Raw genomic sequence first — 25,398 nt, forward strand, 5'->3', positions numbered from 1 at the left:
TTAAAGTTACATTTTCCTATCTAATGCACTTTGAGAGTTCAAAATTAACAGCTCCAACCCATGTTCTACTCTGAAAACTTAAGTCAGTAAAAAAGTCTTTAAGTCTTTTTATTTGCAGTATACTGTCTCAATCTAAATTACATTCACACTGGTGTTTTAGGAAGCCAAACAAATTTGAATATAATAATAACAACAACAATTTTATATAATATATATATATATATATATATATATATATATGTATATATATATATACTTTATTTTATTTTTTTAATTTGCACTGGAGTTACCCATTTAAAACACTAGCTGTAAGTAATTCATACAGCAGCTTTTATTTTGACAGAAACGGCAGTAGAACTTTTATTTTGAAGGAAATCTCCGGCTTCAGTGAAAATGACTTACGAAAATGCATCTCACTATGAATCCAGTGAAATGCTGTAATCATCTGCCGCGAAAAAATAAAGCGCAACTGGTGGCCATTGCGTTTCCAGACGTGCGCTAAACAAAAAATGAGTTCACTGCATTCACTGTGAATGGAGTCGTTCTGAGGTGTGAAAAACACCGGATCACAGGTTGACTGCCTAAATGAAGTGTGTGCTTCACTTTGAGATGCACAGCGAAAACAGATTTGATGAAGGGATTAAGCCATTTGTTCGTTTGACAGATACTGTGCCAAAGCAACTTTAAAGATCTTTTATGTTAGAATAAGAAGTTTAAATATATTTTTAAAACTGCATTTTTTGCCTGGAAGACCTATTGTTTCATATCGTCATGTGGCCACGATAATATCGAGAGAGTTTTGCTATCATGATACCATGAAATTGACAATACTGTACGTTACATCCCTAGTGGACAGGGCCTAGATATGGGATAATTTTTGTGCCAATAAGAATGAATGTAACTTTATAAAACTGAACGTAACTTTCCAAGAAACGATCAAAAATATGCCACTGCAAAAGAAGAAAAACACAATGAAAATTAAAAAATGAACTCAGTCGCACAAATTTAACATGCTCTTCAAATATGCTTCATTCTTTGTTAATGATTTTCAAAGAATCGTTTTCACGAATCATGGATTCTAAATGCGTTGCCACAACTTTCGCTTACGCTTCGCAAATTTTCGTTTGCTGTTTTGGCACAAACCTCTCGTAGGGGCGGGCTTAACAGCGATCTACTCTGATTGGCTAATGAGCTTTTGATGGACAGTTGCTCTCTGACCTGGAAGCACGGACGGTGACGTCAGTGGCGCACATATTGGAAAGTTGTTGCGGTGTGCAATACGTCGTGCTTTGTTTATATTAAGTATTAATGTTATTAATTTTTCACCTACGGTCGTCTCTTAGTTTCTAAAGATGAGCTCCCAGGAAAGACACGGAGCAGCATCATCTTCCACCTCAGCTTGTCCCTCAGGGCAGCTTGAAGTAAGTTCGTGTTGCTAAAGTAACGTTAATCAATAACATCGATAAAAGTTTTATTCATGTACAGTGTGCAACAGTTCTGATAGTTTCTATAAACAAAGCACGACGTATTGCGCCACTGACTTCACCGTCCGTGCTTCCGGTTCAGAGAGCAACTGTCCATCAAAAGCTCATTAGCCAATCAGAGTAGATCGCTGTTAAGCCCGCCCCCACGAGAGGTTTGTGCCAAAACAGCAAACGAAAATTTGCGAAGCGTAAGCGAAAGTTGTGGCAACGCATTCAGAATCCATGATTCGCGAAAACGATTCTTTGAAAATCATTAACAAAGAATGAAGCATATTTGAAGAGCATGTTAAATTTGTGCGACTGAGTTCATTTTTTCATTTTCATTGTGTTTTTCTTCTTTTGCAGTGGCATATTTTTGATCGTTTATTGGAAAGTTACGTTCAGTTGTATAAAGTTACGTTCATTCTTATTGGCACAAAAATAATCCCATACCTAGAAGCCACGGTTTTCTTTGCTGTTTCTGCGATTTTTACAATGTCAACAAAATTGTATTTTTGACAATAATGTACTAATTAAATAAAAGTACTTGAAATGGTTCTGGTTGATTAGCTAGTTCTTCCAATGTTTCATTGTCAGACTCGTGCTTGAAATTATATGGTAAAACCAGTGGCATGTTGCTGTTCTTATCACTGAAACAGCTGTAGAGTTGAAATGCTAAATGTGTGCCTTGCGATGTTAAATTCAACTTAGGTCATTGCATTCAAGCATTGTTTGGACAAGCTTTGGCAGCAACATATAATTGCATGTTAAAACACAGGACATCTAAATGGTGTAAAATTGTACTGGCTCTCACTTGAAGCCTCTGTAATGTTGTTTTGAAATGTCTACAGATCAAGGTTAGCTGTAGAGTAGCTCTGAGGGTTTTATACACAATAGTTCCTCAAGTCTCTCTCCACTTCAAGGCCTGTGAGGACAAGGTCATTCATGGGCCATTATGGGCCTTTCCTCTATCCTTGTAAAACTTGTAATCATGGAGGCAATATCCACAGCCCAATTGACAGCACTTTGGGGCTCTTTAGAGGTTACACTCCTAACAGTCTCTCTTCATCCTGACTGTCAAGGCTCTTAGGATCATGTAATTGTATTGGCTCGTTTAGATTCAACACAGACTTGTATTCTGGCTTTTAGTCACGAATGAGTCTTAGTCTGTATTTGTGCTATTTTTCCTCCTCTGTTTCTTTGAAAACCCTAACCTGAGCAAGCAGATGAGAAGTTGCTGAGCAGTGTCAGGAAGCATGTCTGACTATTATTTGCAGTATCATTTGGACTAACTTTGGGGGAAAAAATGCAATAGTTCTTGTAGTCTAGTATTTCTATTAAAATTATATGTAGATGTTTTATCATGAGACATTTTACATTTATGCATTTGGGAGATGCTTTTAAAACAACTTGCATTGCATTCAAGGTATGCATTTTATCAATTCATGCAATTTAAATGTAATACATGCTTGTAAAGAGAATACAATAACTGGAAGCAAAACAAGAGTAATGGCACCGTTCTGAGGATCACACCTGTCAACATGTAAAAATATTCAGTTTGAGTGAAAATGATTTGGAAACAAAGTAGTGTGTGTGTGTTGAAGTCAAGGTGTGTATGTGTGTGAGGAATTGTGTGTGAGGAAGCATAAAAAGGCGTGAAGCAAGCGGAAGGAGAAAGGAGCTTTATTTTGTGACAGCAGATAGAGAGAAAAAAGAGGTGTGTGCGCCTGGCAGGCCCAGCAGGAGGGCAAATGGGATGATAATGAAACAATGGAGCTGTAAATGCTAGGTTGCTTTGGCAGAGGACGACGTGGCAGACATTTTCTGAGGTGCCTCGGTAGGTCAGAACCTGGCCGTCTGGTTCAGCGTGATGGGTGTGAGGTGCAGAGTCAGGGTCAAACTGACCGATCTCACGAGTGACGCAACAAAAAAACAGCGTGAGTTCAGAGGTTTAGCAGACACAACATACTATTATAGCTCATCCGCAGCAGGGGTCTCTTTGCCACGGCTAAAAATGAGCTGCTGTCAGCTCATATGCGTAATGGCCATGTAACGGTACTATGTGCGTATGTGATGTCCTGTGTTTACCTTGAGCATTTCATGTGTTCTATAAAAAGCTCTTGAACAGCAAAGGACACTTTCCCGAAAAGTTTATAGGGCCTTTACAGTTTTGTGAGTTATTGTGTCCTTTACAGAACGGTTAGTCAAAGTTTTAGGTAAAGAACTGGAAGTATAATTTAATATACAGTAGTCAACATTTGAAGTGAATCAGAAAAATTCATCAAAGTTGTCCTAAGACGAGAACGGGTATTGTTTTGTTTAAGGACAACTTTTATGAAAGATTTTGATCCACTTCAAATAACGGCTTGCATATATATAGGCCATTCTTCAGAATTGGTCCAAAGTCAGAGTTAGAAACATTTTGGAAAAAAAAGTATTTTTCCAAATAATGTGTATGTATGCAAATTGTATAATATCCAAGGTACACATTTCTAGTGATTCTGCAGTTAATTCTCGTATTGTATTTTCAGAAAGTTATGGAATATTTGTCCTCTCCCCAAATTTGTCACTCCTGAAACACAGTAATGTATTTATTTATTTATTTATTGCTATTACAATTTTTTTTAGAGGTAAATCAATAACATTTACATTTTTAACAATATTTCAAGTGTAAATGATAAGATTTGTTGTATTTTGAATCCAATTTTTCTTTGTAAAAGGCAAAAAGTTGATCATACTGATTTCAAAGTTAAGGATTCATTAGTTTGAATATATATTGAACCATCATGACATCTTGGTTGATAATTCAGTACACTGTAAAAAAAAAAAAAAAAAAAAAAAAAAAACAATTTGTTGAGTCAGCTTAAAATAATTTGTTACCCTGCTGTCTTAAAATGTTAAGTTCAGTCGACTTGAAATGTTGAAATGTTAAGTTGTACTAAGTAACAACTTAGATATTTGTGTTTGACTTAACAGATGGGTAAGTAACCCAGCTGCCTTAAAATTTTAAGTTGATTCAACTCAAATATCTAAGTTGTCACTTCTAAGTATAATTTAACATTTCAAGTTGAATAAACTTTTTTTGAGTTGACTGAACTTAAAATTGCCCAACTTAAAATTGAACAACTGAACAAATGCATAACTGTACTAAAATTTAGTTTATTTCCCCCAAATATAAGGATTATGTGTTCCCTTTTGTTACTACCAAAACAATGATGACATGTTTCAGTCGTGATTTTTTCGGTAGTGACAATTTTATGGGATAACACCCAAAAAAACAAAGATGCCAATACCAAAACTCCACCAAATGTTTCAGTTTTGACAATTTAAGATACTTTTGAACCTAGGTCAAAGATGCTAATCAGCACATGGTTAACTAGCACAGTTGTACACATAAAAACGAAATGTTATAAAATAACTCCCAAAAAAGTGTTTAATTGCAGAAAAAAAAAGGTTTTCGGTAGTGACATTCCTCAAAGTTACTCACAGATTTTTAAGACTTTTGAACACATTTAGCTCAAAATGATGAGGCCTATCTACTCACACTGTAGATATGAGAGAGAGGGACTCAGGAATATTTTCTGATTATAAATGTAGGGGTGTAGTTAAAATCCATCTCAGCCAATGGACCAAAACATGCACTGTTTCGGTAGTGATGTGAAAATGCAGGACATATATATATATATATATATATATTTTTTTTTTTTACATAGAGTTTCCCAATGTACAAAGAAAAGATTTAAAAAAAAAAAAAATTTTGAACTTCACTTTTTAACAAAATCAAAAAGATTTAAAAAAAAAAAAACAATAATAGAATAAAAAGTGAAAATGATTTCAATTTCATTTTCATAAATGTTGAAATTTAGGGGTTGGGGTTCGGGACAGCCACCTCCCAACTGAAAGTACCCAATAAATGATGACTTAACATTTATTAAGCTTACTAATATTTTAAATATAATTGTGGGTTTCAATAGATAACAGACGGATCATAGTAAACATATAAGATTTGGCCCATATATATCTATATCTATAGATAGACAGATAGATAGAGCACAAGTGCTGTATATGATGATTTAAAGGGATAGTTCAACCAAAAATTTTTTCATTAATCACCCTCATGTCATTCCAAACCCATAAGACGTTCGTACGTCTTCAGAACACAAATTAAGATATTTTTGATGAAGTAGACAGCAATGCAACTCATACATTCAAGGCCCAGAAAGGTAGTAAGGACATTGTTAAAATAGTCCATGTGACACCAGTGGTTCAACCATAATGTTATGAAGCTACGAGAATATTTTTGTGTGCAATGAAAACAAAAATAATGACTTTACTTAACAATTTCTTCTCTTCCGTGTCACTCTTTAAAAAAAGAAGGTAAACGAAGGTTTTACGGGTTTAAAACTAAATGAGGCAGAGTAATTAATGACAGAATTTTCATTTTTGGGTGAACTATCCCAAATGGATAGTTGAATGGAGGGAAAGCATTCTCAGGTCTTAATGTCTAAATGTTTAATGTCTTTGTTCTAAAGTGAATGAAGGTTTGGAACGTTATGTGGATGAGTAAGTGATGACATAATTTTCATATTTGGGTAAACTATCCCTTTAAATACCCATTTAATGCATTTCTAATGAGGAAAATACCCTGAGCAAATCCTGTCACAAATAATCATCCGACAAGTCTTGTGGCACATCCCCAAAGTTCAAATGAATCCTACACCACCGGTGCGTGCCCTCTTTCCTCAGAACCCATCAAAACTCCGCTCACCCCCTCTGGAGTTCTCATGTTTTTTTTTTTTTGAACTGTCTCATTTGTTATCCAGGTGGAATCCGATTCTTATTCTCTCCTCTACATCTCCAGCTCGCTCTTTTTTGTTTTAATCAGAGGAAGAATATGATCTCCCGACTCCTCTAGACTTTAATTATAACAGAAACCCTGAGCAATAACAGAGCAACGGGCCGATCAATAATGCATATCTGAGTTTTACACTACAAATGCACATATCCTGAGCTCTCCAGCGTTCAGATGTTTGATTGCAGTATCCTAATGATGCTATCCATCAATTCTGGACACGGTTTTAATATTCCTGTCACGCAAAAACCTGCCGTCCATCCATACTCACCATGACAAAGATAGCATCTGTGGTTGGAGACTCAAATCAAGGCCTGATTTATACACAAACCTCACAGATAGACGAAGAGCACATCTCCGCCGTGCATTGTTATGACTCTCGCAACATCTATCAGAGAGAAAATTGGGGCTCTGGTAATGAAGCTACGCTAACGTCAACACAGAGTGCCGTGCGAGATGTCCTCCCTTGATCTGTGCTCGCAGACTAAACCGTTAATCTACGCCATCTCCACATCCGAGATCATCTAACAGAAATAGACTGACGTGCAGAGGGGACTCGTAAGCGAGTGTTTCGCTAACAATTAAACGGAGAAGAAATCATGACTCCATTTGTGTCATTCTGTCACTGTGATTATGTCTGGAGCGCAGAATGGAGAGCAGAAGAGAGCTCTAAAAATACCGAGCACAGTACATGGTGTTGGCAGCCCTCCCGGCCTTCTTCATCATGTTACAGCTACTGTTGATTTAGCTGAGCAGGAAACAGATGTCAATAGGAAGGAGCTGCAGTGCCTCTCCCAACCTGTAGGGTGCAGTGTTTCCATTTTAAATGAACGGATGAGTGGTGGATGGGATGGGGTGTTTGTTTTCTGCTTTTTTTGGTGAAGGAAGGCCACTTACTTTAAGCTGAGGTGAGGTAAATTCAGCTTTTTTCTCATTCTTTTCTCTCCACGTCAAAGCTCAAGCTGTATTAGAGCTGCATTGAGAGGTAAAAGAGCTATTATTAACAGTCTGGGATTGAGAGTGTAAGCTTGGTGACATGTTTTAGATGTATTTTTGATTAGGTGAGATTCATCATTACCCAATCCTTACAAAGAATTACCCGTTTGACAGGAGATCAAGAATCACATGTCAGATCCGGAGGACACCGTGTGTCATTATTCATTTTTACAAATCCTGTTATCTTCAAGGTTTGCATCTGCTTTCAAAGGTACTACACTTTATTAGTCACCAAAAATATTCTCAGCGGGTCATTAATCAGTCACACCGGAGATACAAGGAGTGAATGTCACACTTTATATCTCTGTCAATGTTTGTTACAAGGTTAATTTGTTTTTGAAAGTCTATTTTTTAAATAGGCACATATCTTACAGTCAAGACAAGTTGTCACAATGGAAACTTGCTGTATTTTGCATTTTGATACTTTTTGATAGATAGATAGATAGATAGATAGATAGATAGATAGATTTAAACTTATAAAGTAAAAGAACAGGCCAGTTTAAACAAATTTGACTATATTTTTAATGAGTATATTTACATAAAAAATTACACATGAAAAATGTTAATAAAACATACAAATGATATCAACAACAACACATATCATATCATGAAATTCTAATTAACAAATGATAAAATTACAATACATAAAATGAATGACAATTTTTATGTAATTGATATGCTCTTATAGATTTTATAAATATTTAGGAATAGATTTTATTTAGACATTTTCCTTCTTCATATCAAGTGTAGATAAAGTTGTAATAAGGCCAGTTTCCACAAATTATCATATTTAAAATTGTATGTATGTTTTTTTTTTTTTTTTTAATTACTATTTTGAAAAAAAATAATAAAACATAAAAATGATAATAACATTACTATCAAATCATGATATTCTAATTACCAATTGTAAAATTACAGTATATAAAATGAATGATAAATTATATTTAATAATTGATATATTGTTCTAAATAATTTGGAATGGATTATATTTTGAGATTTTCCCTTTTCATTTAAGTTTAGATAAAGTTATAATAATTTAGAGGCCAGTTTCCACAAATTAACAAGCAAAAAAAAAAAAAAAAAAAAAGAAAACATAAAAATGATAATAACATAACAACTATCAAATCATGAAATTCTAATTAACCAATCAAAAAATTACAAGTAGATAAAACTGTAATAATTTACAGACCAGTTTCCACAAATTAACATAATTAAAATTATATCATGACTGTGTTTTTTATGACTATGTTTACATACAAAAAAAAAAGAAACATAATAATAAATAATAATAAAATAAAGAGTAAATAACATAACAAATATCAAATAATGAAATTCTAATTAACCAATTATACAGTTACAATATATAAAATTAATTGCACACTTGAATTATTGCTATACTGTTATAGTTTTTACGAATATTAAGGAATATAATATATATTTTTGAAAATACCCCTTTTCATTTAGTGTTTCATTCAAGTGTTTAGGTAATTTTTTTTTGTGTTTTATTTTGTGTTTTTGTCATTTGTATTATTTATTGTTGTTATATAGTATATGTGTGTATATATATATATATATATATATATATATATATATATATATATATATATATATGTATATATGTATATATGTATATATATGTATATATAGCTTGTATTAGTTCAGTTTTAGTTTTTATTTGTGTCAGTTTTAGTTAGATTTTTTTTTTTTAATCAGTTAACATTTAATTAGAATAATAATAATAATTTTACCTACTGATCATTTTATCTTTTTTTTTATGTCCTTACATTGGTATGTCCTTTGTAAAGGATGAATGTTTTATTTTTTAAATCAGTTTTTATACTTTTAATCAAACTTTGTACAAAGATTCCTAACTCATGAAAGCTATAACAGAATGATTTGATAAACTATTTTACTTTATGCAGTATGTGCGTAAAAGGTCCATTAACTGGTATTGCCATTCTATACAATCTGTCTATGCATTGCATCTAATTTGCATATTAATGTGTTCTTGGGGTAAACGCTAATGAAAAAAGAAGCACTATAATAGGAACAATAACTTTTCATAAAAATATTTCAAATTTATTTGGAATATTGATAATTTCTTTCCCTATTGTGTCTCCCCAAAATGCCTGATTAACATGCCGATTGTCCTGAAAACATGTTTCATAACAAAAAGTCATATTCCGATTTGAAACCCCATAGCATTTTTCTAAGTTGTTGATTTATTCCAAACAAGTTGCTTTGAATACAAACGTCTTTCAAATGCACAAATGTAATGTATTATTTAATTTACATATTGAAATAATGCAAATTACTATGCATTTGTTTTGAGACTTATGCAGTTGGACGTTTGACTCAAAAGCTTATACATTAAACGCTGAGATTCAGCCTGGCAACTAGCTCTACTTCCCACTACACCGAAAAACAGATGCATTATGCAGGTAAACCGCGTAAGTCACCTGAAAGAGATGAGTCGGTAAAGGTTCTTGATTAAAATCAAGAAATTGAGAGAGATTTGTTTAGAGCACGAATGAAGATTTGCAATTAGACTTCGATAAAATCTCTCAGAAGCTCTTCATAACGACATAGCAGTTAAATTGAGGAATCAAATTGGAGATGGGTCTATTCCTTTGGCAATACAAACTTTCTGTGGGGTTTAATTAATTTGAGGATGCGATTATGCTGCGCCTACGTGCCCCAAATAATGTGTTGCATCTAAATGCATGACTATTTTTGCCATTAAAGAATTCAATTTTACTCCCCACCTCACCCAAACAGGCAGCAGGCCCAAAGCCCTAAACAAACACAATGCGTGCATTTAAGCTTCTCTGTTTGACAAATTTCTCCCCAATGCTGAAAGATTGAACTGATTAAATAGATTTGTTTTAACCGACACATAAATAAATCTATTTTATGCCTCTGTGTGATACGGCACAACCCGAGTCCCCTGTCAGCGTGCTGTGTGCTGCTCCGGCTGCATAATATCAGCTTTAAAAGAGCTCAGTCCTCAGAACAAACGACTCACTTCTGCATTTCATTACAAACTAGTGTAGATAAGCTGACCTCTGATTTTTCTTCAGAGACTTGAGGAATGTTTTCATAGGTGCGGCGTGTAGTTTTTTGGATGTAAAAATACTTTGTCATATCCCAGCTTAATGTGCATTTTTGTAGCCTGGTTTCCTGGTGTGTAAATATTGTGGTTCTGTGGTGCTATTAAAACACTGATGTGTTTGTCTGAGGGTCCTCACCAGCCCAATGTAGGATCAACATGGCTCAACCAGTACCATTAGTTTGGGGCAGGAGCTTTGTCTTACTAATTGTAGACAGCAGCCGGGTTTTCATCCACAATTGGCAGTTTAACTTATGCGCAAAAATTGGAATATCGTATAAAACATTTGCGAATAAGCATTTCCATCCAAGTCAAAGAGAACAAAATTGTCACTTCCTGATAAACTCCCACTATATATTATTAAAAGTAGGAGAAACCACTGAATATAGTAGTTTTCATATATAATAAACTACTTCCACCTCAGAGCGGGCAGACGAAACACAATAAATGTGATCGTTTCTTTCGGAGGTGGATGCCTGCTGTTTGGGAATGCAGTCGAGACAATTGGGAGGCAATATTACAGAAATACTTTGATGACAGGTATTTCAGAATGACCATAACAACATTTCAGATGCTGTGGAACAAGATCGGTCCACTGGTTAGACGGGTTTTGCCGTTCCATAGTGTAAAGTCACATTACTTTTTTGATGCGCATGGAGGAATTTATTCGGCAAATGCGTTTCCATCTCCCATTATTTGCATTAACCCTTTTTTTCGCACACGTCAAAAACCACCTTAAGCGAGCGTAAGAACTTTTTTTGTTAATTTCTTAATTTTTTTTCGAATTAAGAGATTTTTATTCGAAATGTGGCATTTTCATCACTCATTTCTGATGCGATACTTGAAATGCGCATAAAAACAGGGTGATGGAAACATAGCTAGGGAGAATGAATAAATAAACAAATAGCATGCTGCTTAATATTTTTTTTGAAACTGTGACATTGTAACTCAGGATTTTGGAAGTTAGTTAATGCATTTAGGATTACTACTTTTATTTAGCAAGGATGAATTAAATTGGCAATAAAAACAATCCTAATATTTCCAAGTATTAATATAAATGCTGTTCTTTTTGCTCATCAACGAGTCCTGAAATTTCCATACACACACAAACACACACATGGAAATACATTTTACTATTGAGACCGCATTGGTGTGTTTTTGTGTATGTATTTGTACATATGGCATTATCAGTGTATTTTATTTTTGCTGTGGAGGAGCATCCAGATGTGCTGCTCATCTGGTGTCAGTACACAGATGACAAAGCGCACACGGTACAAACAAGAGCTGGAAATAAAAGTAATAATGTGCCTCTATTCACTACAATAAAATAATCATTCCTAAAAACTCAACTGCACAGACTCATTCTGCATGTTTGCTATCTTTTTCACAGAATAGGACTGTAGCTTTAGAAGAAAACATGTTTATGGCAGCAATTTATCATGTTGCATACCTGTTGTTTTATAATAGCCATTCCCACCTCTCCGTGATTGACTGAATTCACACAACCTGTTTGATGAACACGTGCAGCTCATGCAATTTGAAAACTCCCACTGTTCCTCATCGGCATTCCAAGTCATCATGTAATTACACGTCACATGTTAGTTTCATGCTAATTACTATATATCCGGTCATTATGCCATTACCATTAGGGAGTTAAGTGTAATTCCAGGTCCCTCTCACAGCCAGACCTTCACTGTAGCCAGTGTAACCAAGGAAACCAGAACTGAGGTGGTGACTGGCTCATTTCAGATAATTAGTACAGAGCTCTGTGCATTGGCTCAAAGGAAGGTCTTGCTCAAAACAACCCTCATATTCAGACACAAAAGCACTTATGCCCATCTGCACACGGACATTCAAAATTAATTCCACCTGATATAAAGATCAATGATGGGTAAGAGTGTCCACGATTAAGAAAAGGAAAAAATCTTTGTAAGAAATCTAGTTTAAAGGTAATTAAGATTTAATTTTATTACGTTTTGAATACATGTGAGTGTATCTTAATCATTTTCCAAAAGGTTTTGAAATACATTTTTCAAGATTAAAGTAGTTTTGTAAGTATGTTAGCATGAGTTATTAATTCAGGAAAATAATTTTGTGCAGTGACACCAGATGACATATTATAACCTGAACTATCCCTTCTTCATCATAAAAAGGAAAGATTATCTGATATTTTAAGTATCTTCTGTAACATGATGCAGAAGATATCATTTCCTGGTCTTTTTTTTTTTTTTTTTTTTTTTTTTTTTTTTTTTACCACATGCCTTGGCGGATGTTTAGGAATTTTAATTTATTAGCAAAACAGTTTTATAAGTAATAATAATGGGGGGAAAAAAGCCTTTTAAAATAAATCTTTTTTTAAGATGTTTGTGTAATATTCTATTTTTTTATTTCCTATATTAATCAAATAAATATATTTTGTTATTTTAAGGAATAAAAGAAAGGTTTACCAAACTTCTCATTAAGAATTTAATTTATTTAGGAGGCTTTATTCTTCATTATGTTATCAGGACAGCTTTTGTTTCAAAATTATTTTGATTCAAGATTTGATGGCAAAATTCATTTTAAAGGAACAGCTCAGCTAAAAATAAAATTTGCTGACACTTTATTTACCCTCAGCCTGTCCAAGATGAAGATGAGTTTCTTCATCAGAACAGATCTGAAAAAATTTAGCATTTACATTTTAGCATCACTCACCAATGGATCCTCTTGCAGTGAATGGGTGCCGTCAGAATGAGAGTCCAAACAGCTGATAAAAACATCACAATAATCCACAAGTAATCCACATGACTCCATCAATTTTTAAACTTTAAACTGCCGCTTCTGGACAAAATATAAGTCCATAATCCATAATAATGCTTCCTCAAGTTGTTCTCTCACATCAAAATCCGCCAACATATTTGTTCAGAGCTGTTTAAGACTGTTTTTCCTTGTAAACGTTGTATATCTGTGTATATTTCTCTTCTGATTCAAACGGGGCGACTTTTTCATTGGAGAGATCAATATTATAGATAGAGGACTCGTATTTTAGCCGGAAGCAATTGGTCTTGATGGATTTGTTTATTTTGAACACACAGCTTTTGGATATATAAGACGTTAACCGATGAATTGGTCAATTATTTGTGGATAATTCTGACGGCACCCATTCACTGCAGAGGATCCACTGAAGTGGAAATTTCTCCAAATCTGTTCAGTTGAGGGAACAAACCCATCTACATCTTGTGAGTACGTTTTCAGCAAAATTTCATTTTTGGCTGAACTATTCCTTAATTCAGAAATGGAAAAACATGCTCCTCACAGACAGAGTGTATTCAATTCAGTGTATATGCAAAATGGCTCTCAAATGTTTTCAGCTTGAGTAAATGATTGAAACAGATGCAGAAACACTGACAGCTTAAAGCTTCGGGGCTGAGACATATACAATTACTGCACATCGGCCCAGTGACTAACGTTATGATTCCAGTATTGCAGTTAAGCAGATATCACATGCCTGTCATAAAAGTTATGAGCCTGTGAAGCATATGAGATCAATGGGGCATGAAAAAGTGAACGAGAGAGAAAGATTGATCAAATGAGCATGCAGACTCATACTGTGTCTCTCTGAAGGTGAAGCAGGGCTGCTGTGTTATTTCGTGTTGGGATGAGCATACAAATGTCCTTTCCCTTTCTCAGTTTCAGAATGCTTATCTTTTTATTCAAAAATGTGTATTAGCATTTGGCCTTCAGTCCTTTTCATTAACATATTAGAATCTGCAAAGAAAAGAGAGCCAACGAGTGATAAAGATACAACTGTAGTCCTGACCATCTCAAAATGTCTTATGACAGCACATGGTTTAATGTCTGAATCACTCCATTTATCTGGCAAGCTGTCAGTCTGTGTGCTGTTTGACATGGAACACTTGTTATGGCTTTGCTTGCTAGAGTACTGACAGTGTAACTTCCCATACTGTGTATTAAACATAGGTTATTTGATATTACCTTCTTGCTTATATTTCCTCTTTTAAAGATGCATTAAAGCAGTATCACACTCACTTTATCAAGTGGTAATTAAAATCTGTTAGTCTTAAGGTTATCTATAAAATAGTGTGCTCCAAAACAATGACATAATTCACATTTAGAACAAATAAGCCATATATAAGACATATAAGACATTACCCTGCAATCAGACTTTCTGTCCAACTAAATGCTCTCTAGAATCCAAAGCGTCCCACCCCCTACACTATAAATAGATGCTGAAGCTGTGGCTGAAATTGGTCACTTGTTCAGAGTTAGTATTTCCTATATGGTGAATGGCATGTACACTGAAAAAAAACTTTTGCTGAGTCAACTTAAAATAATTTGTAACCTGGCTGCCTTAAAATTTTAAGTTCAGTCAACACAAAAAAAAGTTTATTCAACTTGAAATGTTAAATTATGCTAAGTGACAACTTAGAAATTTGATTTGAATCAACTTAAAATTTTAAGGGAGCTGGGTTACTTACCCATCTGTTAAGTTTAGCAAACACACATATCTAAGTTGTTATTTAGTACAACTTAACATTTCAAGTTGACAAAACTTATTTTAGTTGACTGAACTTAAAATTTTAAGGCAGCAGGGTACCAAATTATTTTAAGCAGACTCAACAAATTGTGTTTTTTTTTTTTTTTTTTTTTTTTTTTTTTTTACAGTGTAGTGCACTACTGTATATAGGGGGCAGGAACCATTCAGATAGTATAAATATGCTTTCCATTGGGGCAAAAGAAGTCTGGTTTCGCGTTGTGCCATGCGAACCTCCTTAGGTAAAATAGGCCAACAGACGAGACAGAGCAGGCTACTTTTGGTATAAAACAAGGTTTTAGCTTTAAAATGTTATCTTTTTTTAAAGAAATTCAAACAATAAATACCGTTTTGTGGCTGTTTGATGTGTCCTGACAGATCACTACATTACCTTATTAGATCAATCGACACGTGAACCAATCGTCATTTCTTATTTACTTAAAGCACAAAAAATATCCATGAACATCAGAACGTACTTTATTTCAGCCACGGAAAGACATCAATACACACAATTTTTCAAGTTTAAATCCACTGAAATTAATCTGCTCTCCTGTTTGATTTGTTTGTCGGACAAAATGAGGAATTCTACGTTGCTATTGGTTGTTTACGACTGGTCAGTTGCATGACATAAACTTACAATTGTCTTTTTTTCTTTTTTTTTTTCAGAATTGTGAGATAAATGTGAGTTTGTATCTTACAAATCTGACTTTTTTTCTTGCAATTGTGAGTTTATATCATGCAACTGACCCGTCGTAAACAACTTGATTGGAAAAAAAAAGACTGACATTCTCAGAATTGTGACTTAATAACTCAAGTTACAAAGTCACAATTGCAAGATATAAACTCACAATTCTAAGAAAAAAGTCAGAATTGTGAGTTTATATCATGCAATTCTGACGTTATTTCTCAGAATTGCTAATTATTTCTCAGAATTGTGAGTTTGTATCTCGTAATTCTGACTTTATAACTCACAATTGCGAGTTTGTATCACAATTTTGACTTAACTCGCAATTGAGTTAACAAATCAAAATTGCGAGATATAAACTCACAATTCTAAGAAAAAAGTCAGAATTGTGAGTTTATATCATGCAATTCTTACTTTATTTCTCAGAATTGCAACTTCATTTCTCAGAATTGCTAATTTATTTATCAGAATTTTGAGTTTATATCTAGTAATTCTGACTTCAGTTGCGAGTTTAGTCAGAATTGCGATATAAACTCACAATTGAATTAACAAATCAAACTTGCGAGATATATACTCACAATTTTAAGAAAAAAATCAGAATTGTGAGCTTATATCATGCAATTCTGACTTTATTTCTCAGAATTGTGACTTTTTCTCAGAATTGAGATTTTATATCTAGTAATTCTGACTTTATAACTTGCAATTGCGAGTTCATATCACAATTCTGACTTAACTGCAGTTTGTGAGATTTGATGAATAAGATCATAATGAACCTTTATTTATCTGTATTAAATAAGTCACTATTTTGTGTCATATTCTGTCATCATTTCACTGTATGTAGCCTAATGCCAAAATATGAATATTCAATAGTCGCACTGTCAACATGTTACTGTTAAAAATTATTTCAATGTTTAACATTGTTAAATAAGGCACTTACCCCACATTTATTCAGCTATTTTAAATGGCATAAGCAGTATGGGATTGGAAAAAGAGCACCAACGCACACAAACAAATTAGCTATGGTTTTACTACAACCAAAACTGTACATTCATCAGGTATGAAATATGATCAGAAAAAGAAAAATACTGTTAATGAGAATGCGGCAGGTTAGTGGGGAAATATATTTGCTTATCATTCAGAATGCACATACGGAAGTGAAATTTATAGTAACATTTCAGCAGGTTGAAGATGATTCATGTTAATGCAGGAAATATGATTAATAGTTTTTTTTTAAAGAAATGCCAGCCATAAAATGTAGTAATAATCTGCGTTCTCATTAGAAATTGTCTGTATGTAGGTACGCTGAACACTAACCGGGAACGCCCGAGTCGTAACAAGTAGAACGCGGAAGTAGTTGTGCAAGTAGTCCATTGAGTTAACAAATCAAAACTGCGAAATATAAACTCACAATTCTGTGAGTTTATATCATGCAATTCTGACTTTATTTCTCAGAATTGTGACTTTTTCTCAGAATTGCGAGTTTATATCTAGTAATTCTGACTTTATAACTCGCAATTGTGAGTTTATATCACAATTCTGACTTAACTCATAGAATATTTCACATAGAATATTGCTGTGCATTTCAGTGGCACTTCAGTAGATGTAAATATAGATGTACATTAGATTTGACATGAATACCTTTTTTCACTAATGAAAAAAAGAAAAAAGAGAGTAAGGATTTGACTGCATACTCATTGCACAACAACTTTTTTGTTGTTTCTCTCCTTCATTTTCATTTATTTTTCTTTCAATTCCAATTTCATTTGCAGTCTTTGTAGTCCTGGCAATACATTGCTCCTTTTTTGATACCAATAAAGCACATTTGAATTGAATTGAACAGAGAAAGAGAGAGAGAGAAAGAGAGAGAGAGAGAGAACATTAGGCTGGAGTGAAATTAGCGTGATTTGTTTTAGCTTTCAAGAATAGCTGAAGCCCATTTGCTGGACGTTCAATGAGTAAAAGACTGAAAAACAAGTAGGAGAGCAGCCCACATCAAAATAATGGGCCTACGGTATTTGAAGATGAGAGTGAGAGCAAACAGTCTCATCTTTCCTTTCTTATTTTCCCAGCCCAAAGTACACATTTGTCTTTTTTTCGTATATCATCTGATTTTTCCCTCAAGGGCTTCTCTCTGTCTCTCTCCCTCTCGTTCTCACCCTCCCTCCGTCTCACATTCTCTCTGGCGCGTGCAGTTTGTGTATATGTCTTTCTAAAGCCTTACACATGTGTTTTCCCGTACTGCACCATGTACGGGGATGTGGCGTAAAGCCAGGACCGGCAAACAGAGAAGGACAGTCTCTAGTGAGGGTTAAGGGCTAAACTACAAGAATTCGCTACATCTGTTGGAGCTCCGACAGCCCACTCAGTGCCATGTCATTGTCATGGCTTCAGAGGCCTATACTTGTCTGCTGATTTACCATGCAGCTCACCTTAAAAGAAAATGGCTGACTCATGAGCCCGCAGTCTCCACCATATGGAAACACTCTCAGACAGCCTGCTGTGCCCTCAAACTCTTACATGACTTTCCTAGTTTTAATAAAGAAAAAGTCTGAGCTAAAGCCAAATTATTATGGCACGCTGCTTTCTCTGGGCTGGAGTAACTGTAGCTGGGGAGGTCTGGAGAGAGTTTTAAGAGCAGGCTTTAGGAAATGGTTTCCTCTAAGAGCTCTTAGCAACGGAGCCTCAGCAAATTTGATTATGAGTGGTAAGGGTGTGAATGTGACACAACTGCATGTATCAGAGCGATTACATTTAATCTCTCGCTCGCTCCTTCGCTCTCTCTCACATCCCTCGCTGTCTTTCTGTGAATATTTATTTGAAAGCATTTACACTAATGGGGCTGACTTTTGCAGGTCAACAGGGATGAAAAAAAATGAAATTTTATCACATCGAAAAGACGGAAGAGTTGGTAAGGCACACATCTGAGTAGACGAAAGTGAGAGGTACAGACTGTGAAAATATCTATTATTAATAAACTGTAAGTATTCAGGGGGTGTTTCAGATAATTCTGTGTGTTTCACATCCCGGGGACATTATGCAGTACTTGTACAGGTCTGGAAAGTGTTTGATGTGGTGATAAAGGAATATTTCAGGTTCAGTACAAGTTAAGTTCAATCAACAGCATACAGTAATTTTGATTAGAACATAAACTGGTTTAGACTAGTCCCTCCTTCTCATAAGAAAAAAGCTTTTAGTTAGACATTTGTAATTGAAGTCAGTGGGGCCAGCCAGTTCATAAATGATAAAGTACTCACATTTTAATAGCATTTCCACAAGATGCGAATGTTAATATGATTTCAGTGTGAAAAAACTAACTTTTTTGGTAAGTTTTATTCAATTCTGCTATGTTATCTTGACAACGCAACACCATATACTTTAAAACCTTAAAATTACTATAGAATAAGTGATTTAAAGAATGTGACATCTCATAAAATACACCTTTTGACTCAAGAATTACTGTAAGAAGAAGAATTACTTTTATAAAGCTATTAATAAATATAAATCAATCAGTCATTCTGTGGAATTTATAGTAGCTGTGGTTACCAGATCTTAGTTGCTTTTCCACAAGCTGAGGTAAATGATTATATATAGAATGTGCCCAGAGTCATACACAAATAACACTAAAATAATGCAATAAACATTAATTTAACAGTGTAAGATGTAACATAAAACCTTAATTTACATAACTGTTTAAAAAAGAAAGAAGAAGAAGAAGAAACTTTTTAATGAAAAAACATCAAAGCTGTCACAGAGTGGATTGTGGAAGTCTCAATGTATGTTTTTTCAATGTCACTTCGAAGATTACATTTTTGTGCATTTAGCAGTATCTTGCTGTAAAATTATTTGAAATGTTCTAATAGTCCATTACAGTCTTTTTTGCTGTAAGTCAAACGTAATGTTGACCAGTTAACAAGTTAAAAATAATGACAATTTTGTCATCACTTATTAACCCTCAAGTTGTTCTAAACTTGTATTAATGGCTATATGTTCATCACACAATTTTTTATGTGCATTTTGTAGTATCTGAAAGGAGTGATAGAAATGGCACATTTTGGGAAAAAAAAATCTCTTAATTCGCAAAAAAGTTTTATACTTACTTTTATACTTATGAAATCGCATTCATGAATAAATGCTGAATAAATTCATCCATGTGCATCAAAAAAAAAAAAAAAAAATCATGTGACTTGCCCGATGAGACGACATAACCTGATTAACCAGCAGACCGATTTCACACAGGATCTGAAATGTTATGGTCAATCTTAAATGCCCAAGCAAAGTCTGTTGTCAAAGTATTTCTGTATAATTACCTCCCAGACGACATGCACAACTTACATCACTGCGTTCCCAAACAGCAGACATCCATCTCCAAAAGCAATGGCTGCGTTTATTGTGTTTCGTCTACTCGCTCAGAGGCAGGGCCTAAAACTAACTTTTTGCCACACCTGCCAATGGCCAGTGACGTGAGCAAATTTACCAGCCAATTTATTTATTTTTCAGCCATGAAACTATTTTTGCAAAAACAGGCAGTTACAAATATATGCATTTATGGTGTAATTACTACATTTGTGTATCAATGCATGTTCATATTTAGCGCAAACAAAGAGCTGTCACTATAATTCAGCACGTCCAGCACAGCAAAAATAGACTCGGTGCAGAAACGATCGCAGTACTGCTGCACCGCTCCTGGAACGCACTGCCGGACCGTAACCGTGTGCAGTGTGAACGCTCAAATCCGTTAACATGAGTGCGTAAAAAATCAGCACCACAAATGGAGTATGTGTGAAACAGGCGTACAGTATCAAATACAAGCCAGTCTCTCTTTTATCCATTGTCAGTGAAACACCATCTCTCGCCAAAACACCAAGAACCGTCTTGACTTTCTGATGTTTGCGTTCCGTCCATCGTAAACCTAGGTATGTGTCGCCACATTCTCAAGTTATGATAAAGGGAAATGTTAATCTTCCGAAATAAAGCAGCAGTGTCTTCTCAGGTAAAAGTTGTTAGAACCTTGTATAGGGACAAGCTGGCAATCACACTTCTCTGACCTTATCAGGCCATTTGTATAATGTTATTTGATTCAGTATTGTCGCTTATGACAAAACAGCTAACCAGCCACAATGATTTTGTCTTCGGAAAAGATTATTTTATTCGCTGACATCAGAAACATCGAATCTCTTTAAAACTGGCTGTTGTTCTCACTACGTTACATTGTTATGAATCGTAAAAGTAAGAGTTTTCCCCGCCAAATCGTGACCTACAAGGTTACCTATACTCGCCAACGCCGTTTTTTTACTCGCATTTGGTTCTTGGCGAGTGTTAATTTTAGGCCTTGGGCACAAGTAATTTATTATATCTGAAAAATTATTATATTCAATGGCCTATCCTCCTAGTGGCATTTAGTGCCAGTTTATCAGGAAATGACAATTTTGTTCTCTTCGACTCCTTGGATGGAAATGGTGTGATGTTCCATTTTTGCGCATAAGTTCAGTTCATACCTTTGGATGGAAACAAAGCTAAAGAAGTTAAGGGAATTTAAGAGATGAGTTAAATTACTTTTTGAGTAATCGTTATTCTACTCCAAATGTTGCTGATTAAACTTAAATTGCATCAAACCTGGAATAATTCTTTAAACATACCCATGTTCTTCAGGCTAACAAACAGGCCGAAGACGCACCTGGAGGCAATCAGCAGACAGGAATGTTTTTGACAAAGCCCTCAATCTGTTTCTTATGCTTTCTTACCGTGTGCACTTTTGACCGAGTTTATCTGGGTGGGTTTTGAGAGCCGCCAGTCCATGTGAGGGGCTGTTTTTAAGCCTGATGTTTGTTCACGGTCCAAAATAACTCACTGTAACTGCTGAGGGTGGTTTTAATAAGGGCCTCATTCGATCCTGAGTTATCCCAGTCTCTCTCCCACTCTCCTCATTTTCGTGCTTTCCGAGTATCTTATTCCATTCACCTGGTTGTATCTGCCCTCCAGATGTCCCCACAATCCCTTTCATCTCTGTGGGAACCCTTGTCAGGAAGAAGTTATTTTTTTTAACATTTTCTGCCAGGGGAAAAAATCCTGGCATGATACTGCCCTACCTTTTGGTCTACTGAGAACAAGATGAAAAATATCATTTCCTGGATTTGAACAGTGTGAACACACAGCAATGAAGTTTTCCCTCTGACTAGACCACATCATAGAACAAATAAGCACATGAGAACTTGTTTTAAAGGCATAGTTTTAAAGGAGATAGCTTTGTGCGCTTGAATTTCAGGCGCTGTAACATACACGACACACAAGAACCATTGATATCTGGAATCACTGATGTCGAGTTTGATGTTTGAATATAGGAAAACATTAATAAAAAATATAGCTGGAAGCAGCAATTAAGGAGCCAAGCACAATCAGAGGCAAAATAAGGAGCTAAGCATGGCATGGAGTGGCAGACCATCTTAATGAGTAATTAAAGCCATATTAGGATGATTTTAGTCAAAATGGCTGAAAAATAATAAATACAACCTCTAGTAATATGATTTAATGGCATATTACTTTTGACCAATAGGTGGCACTGTTATCAATCGATGTGGTGTGTTCTGTGTGAACAATAGCAAACAGAAAGTTTGGTGTCAGTATGTCAAAACATTGCAGAGATTCAGCCTCAGATGTAGTCAAGTATCTTGCCAACTTTATTGCGTTGCTATACAACAACAGTTTTGTTTATCACAATGAAATCCATATCTTTTTGTCAGCAGTCTGAAGATGATCTGACTTGATTTGAGTAAAAATCAGACCAGGAATTGAGGAAGAGTTTGGCTACAAGTGTGTTTTGGGACCCGGTCTGACAGTGCGGTCAAAATCCACAACCTTTTGTCAGCATGGTTTGAAGATGATGCAAGACAAATTTGGTGAAAATTGGACCAACAGTCTAGGAGGAGTTAGAAAAAGTAGGTTTTCAACATGAAAAAAAATGGCAGACAGGAAGTTTGGCTGAATATGGCAAAATTGGTATCTATGTTCTTGGAAAGGAATATATTGAGATCTTTACAATTATTATTATTATTATTATTATTATTATTATTATTTTTACAATATTTACAATATTTTCATTACAATAGGCCAGTTTAATCAAATGGTATTAGCATCTCCGGGTTCATCGTTTCCCACCCCCCGCTCCACGCTGATCAAGAACACTGCTCAACCTTCACTCTGAGGAAATTTACGTTTCGAAATATCACATATATTACAATAAAATGAAATACTAGGACAGAAGTTTTGTGGCTTATTGGACCACTAGTGTGCAAACTATTCCTACCACGTTCCTATCAAGCTTATTATGTGGGGTTCAGCATTAAAAAGTATCATCTGCTTTTTTCAGTGCAAATTGAGTTTGTAAAGGATGAAAATAATAGTTCATTTTTGTCAGTTATTTTATCTACGGATCGCTGCATTTCCTACAGATTTCTGCTCATTCGAAATCGGATACAGATGAAGCAGCGCTGTAAGATTACATTTGATAAAATCCATTATTGAGTGTTGTACCTGTTTAAATCATGCTTTCATCCAAAAATATTCAGTATCTAGAAGGAGCAAACAAATTCCTCAGAAACTATCCTCCTAAACCTCCAGCTCACGTATATTGCTGTCAATATAATCATGACATTCTTTCCGATCTCAGTGATTTATCTATATCAAGCTAGCTGACTATGTTTAACATGTGAGTTTTTGCTAAATATGCAGTTATATTACGGGCCGTTGGCATGAATTGTACTCGTGATGGAGCAGTAGTGGAGCGCTCTTGGAGCGAGTGAAAACCACGACGCTCCGGCTTTTAAAAAATGCGCTCCTTGCTCCATACAAAAGCAGACCACTCCACTCCGCGCTCTGCTCCCACGCCTCTCCGCTCACATACTCTGGACTCGCCATGCTCCTCCGAATCTAAAGAGCCCAGTTTTGCCATACCATTCAGAAGTTATAAGCAAAAATATCAATTTTTCATATCTCCTGACTACTAGGTGGCACTGTGCTGAAACTGTGCAGGTAGCCCCAGGCCATGGTTGTTATAACACACACCAACTTTGGTGTCAATACACCAAACCGTTGTGGAGATATAGCCTCACATCCATTTTAGAGTGTTCTTTGTCAAATTCATTTGCGCATTATTCGAGAATGGTTTGACTAATGAACTTTCTTTCCACAACTTTTTACCATCATGCTCTGAAGATGATCTGAGCCAAATTTGGTGAAAATCAGACAAACTGTCTAGGATGAGTTCGAAAAAGTAGGTTTTACGAACTATTAAAAAATCAACAACAACAACAAAAACCTTACAAATTTTCCTTCTAGAGCTAACAGTTCAAAAGCTGTGAGTGGTGCTGCTACAGAGTTTGAATTAGAGACTCCAATCTTGCTCTGGTTAATGATGAGACTGCCCTTTGTGTGCCAAATTTTATAACTTTCCCGCAAGCGGTTATATGGGCTGCCGTAGACTTGAGCGGAAGAAACGGAAGAATAATAGTAAGAAATGTAGTGGTTTCAAGAGATGCCTATCCACAGCAGTTACAGCTACAGCAGTAGAATAAATAAAGCAATTTTTGTCTTGCACAAAGCCATCACATGGTTTTAGAGGATATATTGACTACCTTTATGGTGGGGTTTGATCTTTTTGGAGTTTGACATCCTCTGGTTTCACTGAATAAAGAAGAGCAGCATCAACATTCTGCTAAAGCTCTCATTTTGTGTTCCACAGAAGAGAGAAAGTCAAATGGGTTTGGAATAACATGTAAATAAAAAAGTAAATAAAGACAGAATTAAATATAAAACTAAATAATGACAGAATTTTAAATCACATAGTTACCTCTAATGGACTTAAATTTTGACACCAGCATACATAATTTTTGTCCTTCATGCCACGTTTCCATTTATGAGACAAAAATGGAGAAGATATGGAGAATGTGGACTACTTCTCTGTCTTTAATGTGGACTACTTCTCTGTCTTTCTATGTGCTGGGAATAAACGGGATGGTCTTTCAAGTCCTTCTCTTTCATCGCTCATGAAGGTGTAGGATGACATTTACAGCCCAGATACACCATTTAACTGGCAGTGCTTTACTTTGGACTTGTTCTCTGTGCATGTGTGTTGCTGTGAAACATCCATTTAGGCAATGTGTCAGTGCAGCCTGTCTGTGTTTCCTTTACCTTTCCTCAAAGATAGCATCATCAGATGTAGGCCTTTCTCTCTCTCTCACACACACAAACACACACACACAATCATCAAAGTCATCTAAGAGCTGCGGAAATCTCAAGAGAGAACTTTTCATGCATGGTCATGTCACTATTTAGAGCTGAAACTCACTAAATATACAAATCATCATCTAACTGATGGCAGACAGCATGAAATATTAAAGAGAGACTGTGTGTATGTTGCAGCATATGATACTAATTTGATACTTTAATGTAATCATTTAAAAGGGATGGCTTTGGTCTATTTAAAATTCTAAACTCTGTCTTTGGAGGGCTGGAGGGTCTAATGAATATTTAAAGACTATTTTGATTTGAGTGTTTTTCACTGTTTTCAACTAGGAGAGAGCTGGAACTGTAGAAAACCTTGGCGCTGTCTTGTTACCGAATGAACAGGACCGGTAGCTGTTATCACCCCGCTCCTATAAAAATTCGTTCACACACTCCTTTCTTTTGAAGTATGCTTCATATTCATATTAACTCAACTGCTAAAGAAAATATGTGATTCTGTAAAGTCCAACGTTTAATTGTGTT

General features: G+C 35.2%; 1 long non-coding RNA gene across 1 annotated transcript in view; it reads left to right on the forward strand.

Moving 5' to 3' along the window:
* The first annotated feature begins 7,198 nt into the window (after positions 1-7,198).
* Positions 7,199-25,398, forward strand: part of LOC127183366 (uncharacterized) — an 81,559-nt gene continuing 63,359 nt past the window's right edge. The window contains exons 1-2 of the long non-coding RNA XR_007830029.1: positions 7,199-7,300; positions 7,426-7,522. This is a non-coding gene — a long non-coding RNA (uncharacterized LOC127183366). The remainder of the gene's footprint in view (positions 7,301-7,425; positions 7,523-25,398) is intronic.

The sequence above is a fragment of the Labeo rohita genome, chromosome 20, assembly GCF_022985175.1.
Source record: "Labeo rohita strain BAU-BD-2019 chromosome 20, IGBB_LRoh.1.0, whole genome shotgun sequence".
NCBI classification, from domain to species: Eukaryota; Metazoa; Chordata; class Actinopteri; order Cypriniformes; family Cyprinidae; genus Labeo; species Labeo rohita.